Source organism: Protopterus annectens, chromosome 7.part0, assembly GCF_019279795.1.
Source record: "Protopterus annectens isolate FY-2018-M chromosome 7.part0, PAN1.0, whole genome shotgun sequence".
NCBI classification, from domain to species: Eukaryota; Metazoa; Chordata; order Ceratodontiformes; family Protopteridae; genus Protopterus; species Protopterus annectens.
In genome coordinates this window covers 1,549,402,426-1,549,417,129 of record NC_056739.1, presented here as the reverse complement: position 1 = coordinate 1,549,417,129, position 14,704 = coordinate 1,549,402,426, and positions in this window count along the sequence as shown.

The following is a 14,704-nucleotide window of genomic DNA, read 5'->3' as shown; positions in this document are numbered from 1 at the left end:
AATGACAGTTTAAAAAAATGAAAAAAAAACATAATATACATAAATTAATTCAAGAACAATTAAAGAAAACTGAAAACCCATTTCATTAATAGAAATAAAAGTTCAAATTAAAAATTCAAATTAAAAAGATGACAGATAATAAAGTAACTGGTAATAATGGAATTACTCCAGAGTTATATAAAATGTTAGTCATTAGGCAACAGTTATTAAAAATACTCATAAAATTCCTCCTTCTTAGACATATCCACTTATTTCTCCCATATTAAAATAAGACAAAGATGTTTCCTTATGTTCTTCTTACAGACCTATTTCTCATTTAAACATTGATTATAAAATCTTTATTTATGGTAATAGAATTAAATATATCTCCTCTTAACTGAACAACAGACAAGCTCAAGATAATATTAAAAGAACAACTTATTAATCATATATATCAGCATGTTGTGCCCTCATCAAATTAGATTATTTTTGTCACTCGATTAAGGTTTGTGAGGTTTTAAAACAAGGCTGTCCTTTGTCTCCCTCAACATTCACATCAGTGATTGATCCCTTTTATAATTTATAACATTGAATTTGGATGTATGAACAGTAACACAAAATCTATTTCCCTGGTGATGGAATCAAGGTGTCAGAACTCTATTTTAAAGTTTACATCAAAAAAACTTTTATTATAATTTGTTGAGCGCTTTCATCTAACAGTAACTAGATTTCCTCAGAACAAATCACCCTCACTGTATTAGTTACACTTGACATCAAGTTTCACACATAGTGGAAGTGTAAGGGTTCCCCCCATTAGGTCCACGATTTTATCAGAAATGAGTACTATAGTGACCACCAATATGCACTTATTTATTAATTCTTTTTAGAAATTATATTTATATTAGTTTAGTTTATATAAGTATTTGAAAATGTACAAATTATAAGTGTGTGGAAATGTAATGAATTATTTATATAATATGTCATTATTTTTTAATTCAGAGCATGTATTTTAAACTTTTTAATACTATTATTAACATTGTCACCAAGGTTTTTATTGCACTAGCACTTTAAATGATGTGAAATCAAATTGGTTAATCAAACAATTATTTAATTATACACCCTATATATATTGTAAGCCTAAAGGCAGTCATTTGTTCTGAGGAAATCTAGTTACTATTAGATGAAAGCGCTCAACAAATTATAATAAAAGTTTTTTTGATGTAAACTTTAAAATAGAGTTCTGACGCCTTGATTCCATCACCAGGGAAATAGATTTTGTGTTACTGTTCATACTGTTGGACTGTTTCCTTCACTTTTGGATTTATTGAATTTGGATGTAATAGGCTTAAAAATGATTTTTCTGCTTTTAAAATACAGCGTTTTACTAATAATATATTATTAACAATTGGAAATATTGAGGTATTTCTAACCCCTTTAATAAATTCATTAAACTATTATGACTCTATATTGGGGCTTAGTTTTAATAATTATAAAACAAATATACTTTTAATTAATAAAGAGTTAAATGAGTCATTAAAAAGATAAATTAATTGGGCAAATAAATTAAATATTTAGGCATTACTTTGTCATATAACTGCATTATTGACCCTATTAAATTATTATTGAATAAATTGAGCTAAATGTTGTTTTCCTATGGAAGACAGACTTAACACTAATTAAAATTATTATATTACTAAAAATTTTATGTATTATTCAAACAATCTCTCTTCCTCCTCCATATCATCTTATTAAACAGTTTAATTGTATACTCTTAAAATTCTTTGCTATCTTGGCAAAGCTAGACTAGCTTTGGGATATTATATGAAAGATTGGAAGAATGGTGGCCTAGGATTCCCGGACAAGGAAATATATGTTCTGTCAGTGGCCTAAGATTCCCAGACAAGGAAATATATGCTCTATCATTGCTCATTAAAAAGTACCTTTATGGTTATGTTTTAATTATTCAGCTAGGTGGAAGAAGCTTCATAAAATCATATGGTTGAATATAGATAATAGTATAACTAGATAGCAAGGAAGTTCAAATAGCTATTAAAGAAATATTTTGAGAAATATCTTAGTAAACTCACAGATTCATATTATACAAATAACATTTTAAAGGTATTTAAAACATTTATTTTTAAAAATCCTGATATGAATGCTTCTTGTTTGCACTATTTTCCATAGCCTTTACTGAAGATTGCATTGATATTCAACTTTTCTAAAATGCTAATTTTAAGAAATCACAATTTAGTTTTTTTTTTTTCAAACCAAATAATGAATAGAATTAAATTGGTTTCTTCTGATTTCTTAATGGGCAAATATGATATTGATATTTAGAACTGACTTATTATACAATGGAACAGAAAATTTATAATTTCTAAAATTGAATTAATGACTAACACTACAATGAATAGTTTCCTGTCTTTCTAAATAACCTTGAACTAAGTAATAGCACAGGTAAATCTTACTTATCTAAAATATACAAAACAGTAAGAAGTATCAAACCACATTTTAAAAATAACTATTGGGATTACGCTACACTGGCTAGTCATACTGATCTGTCTGAGAATGATAAAACGTTAATAGTCATTTGTCAGGGAAAACTATAACTTACACATATTGGATATTGCTTTCTTGGAAATGTATATACAGATTTTTTTATTACTTCTTATAAGATCCAAATTATGTATAAAAAATATACTGGATGTTGGAGATATAAATCCATTCTAAAGACTGTTTGGCAACATATGGTATTTTTTAAATTTTACAACTCTTTTGGGAAGAAGTTAATAAACTTATGCAAGCTTTATGTTCAGACAAATTTAACCTTTTCAAAAGACTGGTTTTGTTTAATGTATTAGTTTCTAGATGTGTCCCTAGAATGCAATGTCCTCTTCTTTGGGGTCTGTTTACCATAGCTAGAAAATTTATTACTGAAATTTGGAAAAATGTTGTTACTCCCTTGTTTATGGAATATATAAACATTGTTAATGTTGTCTGCTAAAATGAATTAGTCATTATTAAGATGGGAATGAATAAGATAACTTTTGAATTTAACTTTTGGTTAAACCTTAGTATCTTATTAGAGAAATATTAGTTTTAGATTCATTTATTTGTTTACATTTTCTCTTTTTATTTCCATATTATTCTTTAAAAAGAATAAACAATGTCACTCTCCTACTTTGAACACAATAGAATAGTCTTTGTGGGTTCTGTTTAAGCAGCTTTATTTTATATAAACACATCACGATAGACATTTACTGACTTTAACTTAAGTAAGTTATACAGAAACTAACTGCTGTTATCATACATGCTTACTCACTGGCTGCACTCTCAGAATGGCACTAGGAATGGCATGAGCTTGATATTTATACGTGCACTCTCAGTGTTTGATGTGCGCTTTAAAGATAAAGCACATAGCACATGCTCTCTGATCTACAAACAGATTTATAATATTAATTTGATGTAGACATTACAGTAATTTGTTTTCCTTTTTATGTTAATTTGGGGATTTATTGTGTTAAAACCTAATCTTTTTTTTTTCAAAATAAATAAATAAAATAAAGTATAGCTAGCCATACCTACAATGTTATGGTGTGTTGGGACTTTAAATATCCCTGTGCTGAGGCTGATGTTGGCTGTTGACAGTGGATTTTTGTGATATAGCATGTAGTTCCTACTTTAATGTAATATAAATCATGATTCCCTACTGACTGATCTGTGATGGTCACAATACTCCTGATCAGGGTATCATCTGCACTGTTTGACATGTTTGGTGAATAGTATACTTATTGCCTTACCTGTTCTTTTTATCTTTGGTGTGTATGGGGAGTCCTTTGTTTAAAGGATATAATACATTTAATCCTGTTTACTGCAGAATGACTGTGCTTCTATGTAAGCGAAACTTAGATCTATGGATTGGAAACAGAAAATTTACCCCAGGACTTCCCCCTGTACTACTACAAAAAAACTTGATTTATTTGTATTGGGGTTAGTTAGGCTCCATCCCTTAACACAGCAGAGAAGGTACTCTAAAGTGTTACGATAGCTGCCTTTTGGATTGTTTGCTTCAAGGAACTGTTTGATGATGGGATCCTCCAAGTTGCAGAGCTCAATAATGAGGAATATTTTCTACCGTGACAGTCAGTGGGTATTTTCATTCAACTTCAGGGCTGTGCTTGACTTCTTTTTTGTTGTAGGGGAACTCAGCATTCATTGAGTAAGTTATAGAACCTGGAAAAGTGGCATTTTTAAAATAATTTAATTTTTAAAGTAATTTCTATTTGAATTTAGCTGCAAAGTCAATGAAATTAAAATGCAAACGGTCCTACTGCTGAATAACTGATTGGCAAGTGGTTAATGGCAAGATGAAGGGGGAATGAATGTTGGTCATTGTAGTTATGCATATTACAAAGATGCAGGCTTCCTGTCTAATGCCATTCTAGGGCTTCCTAGATTTTAATTCTGCATTTATTTTAAGTTTACTACAGTTTTGGCGTGAGGGGCTCAGTGCCATCATCATAAATACTGAACTGCAAGGCAACTTTAAATGTGCAAAAAGTGGGCCTGCAAACTTTTTGCATCATTATTTTTATTTTTTTCCATAGACAAAGGACTTTTTATCTAGTTCTTACGTGTTGGGAAATTATTACAGCAATATGCATGCACATCAAGAGCCATGAGAGTGTGTGGCAGGAGCTATCTTAGTCCTAGGAAAGGCAATGCTGTTTTGCAGTTAAAGTAATGGTTCTAATGGGCAATATCCAGATCTAAACTAATTTATGGTAATACATGAATCCACCAACAAGTAGCGTAAAACACCAGGAGTCTGGAAGCTATGCTGAGACAACTTGATTTATTGATAAAAACAATGTTGAGAATGTGGTAAATACTCAGGTTTATACTTTATATAATAAATACAAGCACACAAGAGGTGAGAAACAGTTTGGGAATGATATAATGGATGTGATCCAATCACTGTGTGACAACAACATCAGAATCATGTCTGCTGACAAGGGTGGGGGGATTGTGTTTTATGATCAGGAGAAGTATAAAAGTAAGATCTTTGAGTTATTGAATAATTCAACACAATACACACCCTCATCCGTAAATGAAGTCAACATTGCCCATGGCCGTATTGATTCTTATTTGGAGGAATTTATTGTAGAAAATAGAATCAGTGAAGAACTTTACAGATTCCTAAAGGTGGAGTTCCCTATTCTTGCTACAATCACGGGCATCCCCAAAGTCCACAAAAATATTTATGATCCACCATTTCGTCCCATTATTTCTGGAAGTGCAAGTAAAGCTTTCCCCTTCGGCCAGGTGATCCACCACAAATTGAAACACGTTTACAACTCTGTGGAACACATCATGAAAGATTCCTGGGAGTTCCTGGGTATATTTAAGAAGGACCTGTGGAGTCCGAATATTATTTACGTCACTATTGACGTCCAGGATTTATTTTCATGCATCCCGAAGGAGGATGGACTCAACAGATTCAATAATAGTGTCCGCAGAGTGAGTGGCCTGGGACAGGATGATATTTCTCTTTTGATGGAGTTCATGGATATTGTGTTGGATCACAACTACATTTACTTTGAGGGTGAGCACTACAGACAGAAAACGGGCGTAGCTATGGGCACTGCATGTGCCCCTATATACGCAAATTTGGTCTTGTTGGACTGGGAAACGGAATTTATACTCTATTCTGAATGGATGTCACATATTAAGAGATATGTTAGGTACCTGGATGACATCTTTATTTTATGGGAGGGTGAAGAACAGGATTTATTGGATTTCATGAAACATATCAATAGTACCACTGACTATCTTAAGTTCACCCACCAGTATGACTGCAGTGGTATCAACTATCTTGATGTCTTCATTTATAGTAAGGGTGAAGAGTTCCAATCCCGTATCCATAGAAAGGACACGTTCAGCAATGGATATTTGCACTATAGTAGCGCGCATGCTTATAGCACTAAAAGGGGCATTATCAAGGGGCAGTGCATCAGGGCTGCTCGAATGACAACTGAAAGGGACTATATGCTCCGTGAGATGGATTATATTGGGCATTTATTTACTGATAAGGGATACCCTCAAAAAATGATCAATGACATTACTGGGTATGTTAGTAATGAATGGGGACGTAAATACAAACCACTATTAGGGGTGGGTATTGCCAACCTTTCTGTAAGTGATGATAAAATTAACACAACAGATAAGCCAGTTCCGGATAACGAACATACAAAGGCATGTATTATCAAATATGGTAGACACTCTAGTGAAGTGAAAAACATCATCACCACAAATTGGAATATATTGACCAGTGACCAGTCAATAAAAAATAAGATAACTGATAGGCCACATTTCGTTTACAAAACTGGCAATAATTTGAAAAGAATTATTGAAATTAAATCAAAATATCAACAGACTATGAAAGTACAGAAAACAGGTACAAAAAAATGTGGTCAATGTAATTTCTGCAAATACATATTGGACACACCCAACATTACTCTTAAAAACTGTTTAAGAAGTAAGATCTGGTTCTCTAATGGTAATTGTCTGACCAAACATATAGTCTATTTGGGTGTTTGCCAAACTTGTATGAGCTATTATGTGGGGAAGACGGACCGTTGTTTAAAGAATAGAATTTATGATCACACATATTGTATGAGGAAGTGTGATGTGAACAACGCTTTGTCGAGACACCTTATTAATAGTCCACAATGTAAGGTGTTCAAATTTGCTATTTTGGATGTGATCACCCCTAACCCACGAGGGGGTAATATCAAGGCAGCAGTGGGGGAAAGGGAGATCAGGTGGCAGATCAAGTTAGATGCAGCTACCCCCCCGGGCCTCAATGAGATGATCCCTACTAAGCCTCTTGTTAGGGTTTAACACAACATGTAGTACTTTCATTATGGATATATTTACATTTTTTTCTTATTGTAGTACACCACATGTCCACAATTTTGTATAATAGGCATGGTTTTTACAATAGGCATGGAGTTTACTTTTATTGTAGGAATATTAGGTAGTTAGGTGTAAAATATTTCATTATATATATATTATATTTCAGTGTGATATATATGAATTTTTATTATTATTTTAAGTAGTTATAGATAATATTATATATAGTTATTCATTTGGTATTATTTGGATGTATGAACTTTGTTATATGCAAGGTTTTAGATTTTTAGTTTAAGTTTGTGTTACATAAATTAAATAAGTAATGACATAATTGATTAATTGATGTTATGGGCGGGCTTTTTGTGTGGGAAGTTTGTATATAAGATGATGAATTTCATTATGCTTTGTTCTGATGAAGACAGTTTTACACTGTGGAAAGCGCTTAACCTTCGTTTTTATCAATAAACCAAGTTGTCTCAGCATAGCTTCCAGACTCCTGGTGTTTTACGCTACTTGTTGGTGGATTCGTGTATTTTGTTGACCACCGGGATACCTGTGTTTAATTTATGGTAATGTTAATGGTTTAGGAGACAACAATCAGAGACTACCATACTGCAAGATAATAGTATACAATAGGGAATACATGGTTTCTGCAGGAAACTCGCTTGATATAGACATTTTTCAGTGTTACTTGGCAGACCCAGACAACTAAGGAATCAATAGTGAGTTTAGGGGTGTGTAATCTGATGGATGAGATTTATGGTGGACATTCAAGAAAGCAACCTAGGATATATCTGATACATTTTTGTGGTGCAAAAACTGTATGCAGAAAAAAAAACTGTTACAAGCTAGTGTTATAGCTTAGAATTATTCAAGATTTTCATGTATAGTTGAGGGAAGCTTGCTTTGGGTTAGGGACAATTAACACTGTGATGTTGGGCATTGACATTTGGTGTTGGATTCCAAACTAGATAGAATTCTAGCAGTAGACTTCAGATATTAAAGGAAGGAGACTATAAAGAGTTCATTAAGGTCTTGACCCTTGAAGGGCCAGAAACCCATCTGTTATGTAAAGCACTTAAACCCACACTAGACTTTTTTTTCTTACTTTTGTCATTTCCTTCTCCCATTCTACAACTGCTGAGCTTCCTTACTTCCCTATTGGCTAATTTGTTTCTTCCTTCAAATCAGAAAACACTGGTGGGGAGATGACGATCAGAGATTGTGGTGTACATCCTGTGAGAAGTGGGAGATTTTGATACTACCAAGTACCCCCTCTCCCGTAGCAGCTTGCTAAACAATTACTTGCTAAGATCAGTATATGCATTGCTTACATTTCCCATGGAGTTAGCTGACCACCTCCAAATAGCCAGTTGACTGGGGTTGTTAGTTATGCATCTTATAATCATTACCTTCTGAAGGTCTCAAGCCTGATTGTGTAGCCAAAGTATTGGCTTCCTGTATCTCAACCAGAGGGGACTGGAGGTCATTAAGGGAGGCAAAGGTTGAAATGTACTAGCTGATGCCGAAGCTGGGTGTTGATAAATTACATGGGCTAACATTTGGCACATTTAGAGATTACAGCAGTCATTCCACCTGCAACAGATTGCAGGAAACCTTTCCATATGTTCATAAGTAAGTATTGAGCCATTTAAAGCCTAGCCATTTTCCCTTTCTGTGTTGGAAGTAATCTTATTTGGTTATAGACTGGTCTTACCCATTCCATGAGCAATAATTTCATATTACCCCTAATGAGAATATATCAGATCATACCATAGATAATTTGAAGGGACCTATGTACGGGATAAAGTATTTAGGAGATTCCTCTGTCCATTAGTAGTACTGGGTGCAGTCTGAGGGTAAATCTTCTATTTCCAATCCACAGAACTAAGGTGTGCTTGAATATGGACAGGGGTGAACTTTGTTTTATGTGGAAGGCGAGTCTGTTCCACAGCAGCAGTATCCTCTCTGGGATGTACCTGTCCTTCCAAACCTTTCTGTTGAAGTTGCACAAGTGGTTTAGATCCTTGGACTGAGTACATTTGATGCCATTTGACTTGCTGATGTACAGTAAATCCATCAGTAATGGGTCAGAGGATGTTTTGTATGCCAGTCACAGGTCACCTCTTAGCAGTCTGTAGGGTACTGAATATAGTGACAGGGCTGTGAGTCAGTCCATGTTGGACATGTTGTTTAGCCCTTGTATCCTTTTAGTAAGGTATCTCTGTGGCCATTCCAGCTAGACAGACATATGCCAATAGGGGCATTATATTCTATGACTGGCCTAATGAGGGGTGAGTAAAGGGGAACAATGACATTCCTCAATCTATAAGCTGTGCAACATAGATGGACTTTCTTACAACAATAGACACATGTTGGTCAAAAGTTAGGTCGCTTTCCACAAAAGTTCTCAAATCCTGAACAAATGGGTCAACTCATATGGGTGTATTGTCAATGTGGTAGTTTCCTGGGGTAGATGACTTCCTGAAGGAAAAAATAATGCATTTTTTGGCATTTAGTTTCAGTCCATGACTTTGGCACTAGACACGAAACCTTCCTGTAGAATGGCTAAGTCATTTGGGGTTTCAATGACTGTTCCTAGCTTGGAGCCATCTGTAAACGTAGTCAGCTAGAGCCCTTTGATATTGGCTTTTACTTCAGAAAAGTAAATGCCAAACAGGATTGGTACCAGCACAGAAACCTGGGGTCTCCACTGGTGACTGATATCTTTGTGGGGGCAATTTTGCCTACTTTATTTATCTTTTTATATCTGTGAGCCAGCTGGAAGTCCAGCTGGTGACATAAGGGTTTATTCCCAGTTTATCTAGCCTTTATACTATGTCTGAATGAGAGATTGCTTTAAAAGATTTGGTCAGGACAAAGTAAGTGGTGTGTACCATTTTGCCTTCATCAGTTGCTTTGGTGACCTTTTAAAGTGGTTGAGGATGGAATGGCTTTGGTGATCTTTTCAAAAAATCCACCAGTTTGAGTAAACATGACCTGCCCTTGACAAATGCAAACTGAGGTGGGTCCATTGTTTGTAGATTCCCTACATCCTGATTTATTAATTGCATGATAAACCTTTCCATGGCTTTGCATATGAGGTTGGTCATACTTATAGGTCTGCAATTGCCTGGATCTGTGAAAGAATCTTCCTTATGTAGTGAAATGACTGTAACTGTTCTCCATTCACTTGGTATAAAACCTGTATGGAAGTTGAGATTGAAGAGTGTTTTTAGGGGTGTGGCTAAATCATGCTTCATGCTGTTTAAGATGCATCCAAGGATATTGTCAGGACCCACTGATGCAGTACTTTTAGCATTTGATAGCACTTTTAGGATTTGGTCTTCTGTGATAGCTGGATGCAAGCCAGTTTCAAGTATATCTTGAGGGACAGACATAGGGGAGAGAAGGGTAAAGTCAGGGCCAGCAGGTTTGCTATCTCTTCAGCATCAGTGTAGGTAACATCATTCACAATCAGCTTAATGCATTCCTTCATTGTGCTTTTGAGATTATGACCATGACTAAAAAATTCCTTGTGATTGTCTTTAGCTTGTTAGCTATTTTAGCCACAAGCTTGTCTTTGGTGGATTTTATTAGGCTCATGGATTGTTTGTTTGTTTCAGTGACAGCAGCTCTAACATTCTGTGAATTACTCATTTTAATTTTGATCAAAATTATTTTCCATTTATTATAAAGTTTGTTGATTTTATGGTTCCACCATGTGAATCCATTTCTGGGGTTTGCCCTGCACTTGTTACTGTGGGGTACAGCTGCATCTAAGCAGCTATTAACATGCTGGTATAGTGTGGTGGTGTATGTTTCTGTGTATTCAGTGGAGTTAACTTTGTTTGATGAGGATATGAAACTTGCCAGTGTATCACTTAGGAGTAACTAGTTTGTCTTAAAGTAATTTCTAGAGGTACCTTGGATGCAAGGGATCTCTGGTTTCAGTTTTATTTCAAAGAAGAGTACTTTATGGCCAGACCTAACAAGTGATGAAAATATGCAAGGGATGGTGCAAGTTGCACTCCATATTAGTAAGGACAAGACCCAAAATTTAATTTCCACTAATAAGTATTCTGACTAATTATTCCAGGGAATTTGTACTAACAAAGACTAGGAATCTCTGTGCTTCTGCTCTAGTGGTGACGTAGGTTTCTCAGTCTATAGCTGGATAGTTTAGATCAACTAGGAAAATGGTATTGGATTTAATACTAAGTGATTATAGTTCCTGTAAATAGGTGTTGTGGCTTTCTTTTGACATAGAGGGAGTCCTATGGCAAGCTAATATATGGCATATGACCCTTCAGATGGTTATTTGGACATGAAGAAGCCCTAGTACATTATGCTGCTTTACCAGCCTTGCTGTGAGTATCTTCTGGATGTAGACTGGGACACCCCCCCCCCCCCATGCAGTAGTTGGTTTAAATGTGTGAAAGGCATTATAGCCCTGTACAACCTAACTATAACTGTCTGGAGTTTAGTTTTATAGGATCATAGGAGGTTACTAGGCTATTGGCCCTGAGGCTCTTATAAGCCTAGCCAAATGTTTAGCTCATATTTAGACAAATCAGCACCCGATGCCCCTGTCCAGCAGGGACACAGGTGTAATCTCAGGGGTATATTTTCTGTTTCCCATCCAGTTATCCAGGTTGCGCTTAAAAAGGGGTAAAGAGGTACTCTGCTTGATGTGGAGAAGGAGTCTATTCCATAGATGGGGGAGTCTCTGGGACACAAATCTTTCCTGCCAACAAGTCTTGTTGATGTCACAGATCAGGTTGAGGCTGTGCATGCAGGTTACTCGAGTGGAGCTTGACTTGCGGATATACAGCAGTCCCATCAAGGTGGGGTTCGTGATCGCCTTGTATGCCAGACAGAGGTCACCTCTGAGGAGTCTGTATGAAACTGAGTAGAGGGATAGGGCTTTTAGCCTATCTGTGTATGGTAGATGTTTGAGGCTCTGGATTCTCCTGGTTTGGAACTTCTTTGGTCTCTCCAGCTGCTGCATGTGTTTTGTGAGGTAAATGCAGAAAGGGGCATTATAATCAATAATGGGCCTTATAAGGGAAGAATACAGGGATGTTATGACCTCCTTGTCCCTGGATGAGATACCCTTACTTATGAGGTGGGCCATGTAGATGGCTTTCCATAGAATGGAAGCAAAATGGTAGTCAAAAGTCAGGTTGCTATCAACCTGGGTGACCAAATCCCTCATGACCTGATTATGTGCTTAGGACATTGTTATTAATGTGATAATTTGTGGGGACATCACTCTCCCCAAGGGGATGATGATGCATTTTTTGGTATTCAGCTTGAGGCCATGTTTCTGGCACCAGTCGTTTGTCTGAGTGAGACCCTCTTGGAGGATGTCCACATCACTAGGGAAGTTGATGACAGCACCTAGTTGCAGTCATCTGCAAACTTGGTTGGCCATAGCTCACTGGTTTTGGCCTGCACCTCAGAAAAGTATATCCCAAATAACGAGGTCCCAAGACCGAACCCTGGGGTACGCCACTTGTTACGGGTCTACTGCTTGAGGTGGCATCCTGTATTTTGACTAGGTGGGTTCTATCAATGAGCCAATTTGCTACCCATCTGGTAACATATGGATTGATGCCTAGTTTAGAGAGTTTATCTATTATGCCTGAGTGGGGAATAGTGTCAAAGGCTTTGGCCAGGTCAAGGTAGGTGGTGTGCACTGTCTTCTCCTCATCCATGGCTTTGGTGACTCTCTCAAAGAAGTAGACCAAATATAGCAGACATGACCTCCCCTTGATGAAGCCAAACTGTGCAGGATTGAATGTTTGGAGGTTGCCAATGTCCTTGTTAATGAGGTCCATGATAATCCGTTCCATGGCCTTGCAGATCAGGCTAGTTAGTCTGATGGGTCTATAATTTCCTGTATCGGTGGATGCTCCACCTTTGTGTAAAGGGATGACAGTGGCTGTCCTCCACTCAGTGGGATTTAGCCAGTACTCAGGGTTTGGTTGAATAGGGTGCCTAATGGTGCTGCAAGTTCCTGCCTGCGTTCACTTAGGATGCAGCCTGGTATGTTATCGTGTCCCATGGAGGCTGTATTTTTTGCCTTTGAGAGAGCAGTGATGACCTGTTCCCTAGATATAAGTGGAAGGCGGCAGGTATTGGGGATGTCCTGATTTATTGATGAGGGGGACAGAGGGGTAATGTTTTCATTGAATCTGTCAGCTAGCAAGTTTGCTAAATCTACAGCATTTGTATATGTGGTGTCCTTGACCACCAGTTCTAAACAGATCTAGGTGCTTCCTTTGAGGTTGCAGACATATGTGAAGAAGGCCTTATGATTGTCTCTAGTAGATGTGGCAAATTTGGACTTGAAGTTTTCTTTGGAGGCTTTTGCTAGTGCTCTTATTTGCTGTTAAGGCTAAGGAGACATTGCTTCCAGTTGGGCACCTGCTCCTTCTTGGTCATGGACAGCAATTTTCTCCTTTTGTTATAGAGTTTATTTATTGCAGATTTCCACCAGACAGATTTAATCTTCCTTGCAGAGGATGATTTTGTCATGTCGGGTATTCCTTATTCCATGCATCTATATAAATCCTTGTACATTGCTTTGGTGTAGTTTTGGATATTGGTACCAGTTCCTACAGAAGGGGAGGGGGCTGTTAAGCTTGTTATACCATTCCTCAGGAGGCTGCAATCAGCTTTGGAGAAGGTTTTATGTCTGATCCTAGCTAGAGGGGGTTGGGGGAGATACTGACTTCAAAAGTGACCACTTTATGGTCTGATCTTACCAGGGAGGATGATACTTTAGGGATGCTGCAGTGGTTACTCATGTTGTCTAATACCAAGTCCAAGATATTATCACCTCTTGTGGAGATATTGACTAGCTGTTCCAAGGCATTTGCATTGACAAAATCAAGAAATCTCTGGGCATTTGTGTTCTGGCATGAGTAGTTCTTCCAATCTATGTTTGGGAAGTTAAAGTCACCCAGGATCAGGGTAAAGGGTCGAATCTTGATAGATTCGAACAGGTCCAAATAGGCAGATTGGGCATCTTGAGTCAGATTTGGGGGCCAGTAGCTAGCTATGATTTGAATAGGGGTCTTGTCAATGACTAACTACACCTGGTGTGTCTCCTGTGCGTCATACTGTTTGACCACCCTGGAGGTGTGTATGTCTTTAATGTATATTGAAACTCCACCTTCTTTGGCTTTACTGCCCATAGTTTGGGGTCTGAATGTATGATAGGATGAGTAACCAGGTAAGGCTGGGGTGCTCTCCACAGCTTTGAACCAAGTTTCTGTGACTGCACAGATGTCAGCATTTCCAGGGTTAGGAATGCTTGCAATGAGTGCAGTTTCATGTTTAGACTCCTAGCATTTAGCAGCATGATCTTTAATTTGTGTTTTGTTGAAATTTTTATGTTGGTAGTTTAAACCTCATTACTTTTCCTAAAAAGGCACTATAGTGGAGGCAAGAGCCTTTGCCAGAAGCCTGAAGCCCAGGAGACATAGATGCAGGCCATCTGTGGACTTGCTACAGAGTATTTAAATTATCACACAAAACAACTAGCCTGATAACCTTCTGTCACCAGCAACAACCAGTAAACTAATTAAAGTAAAAAAAAATAGCTAATTTGATTCTAAAGTCAGTGCAATCTGTATCAGTACACTCAATATTAAACAATTTTATCAAAGGACTTTTAGCCTGGTGAGTAGTTTAAGGGGAATGGATTTGTAAAATTACACTTATATTCTTATTGTCAACAGTGAGAGGCAGGGAATTATTTTATCAGATTATCATAATTGGCAGGCAACAACAGATACAC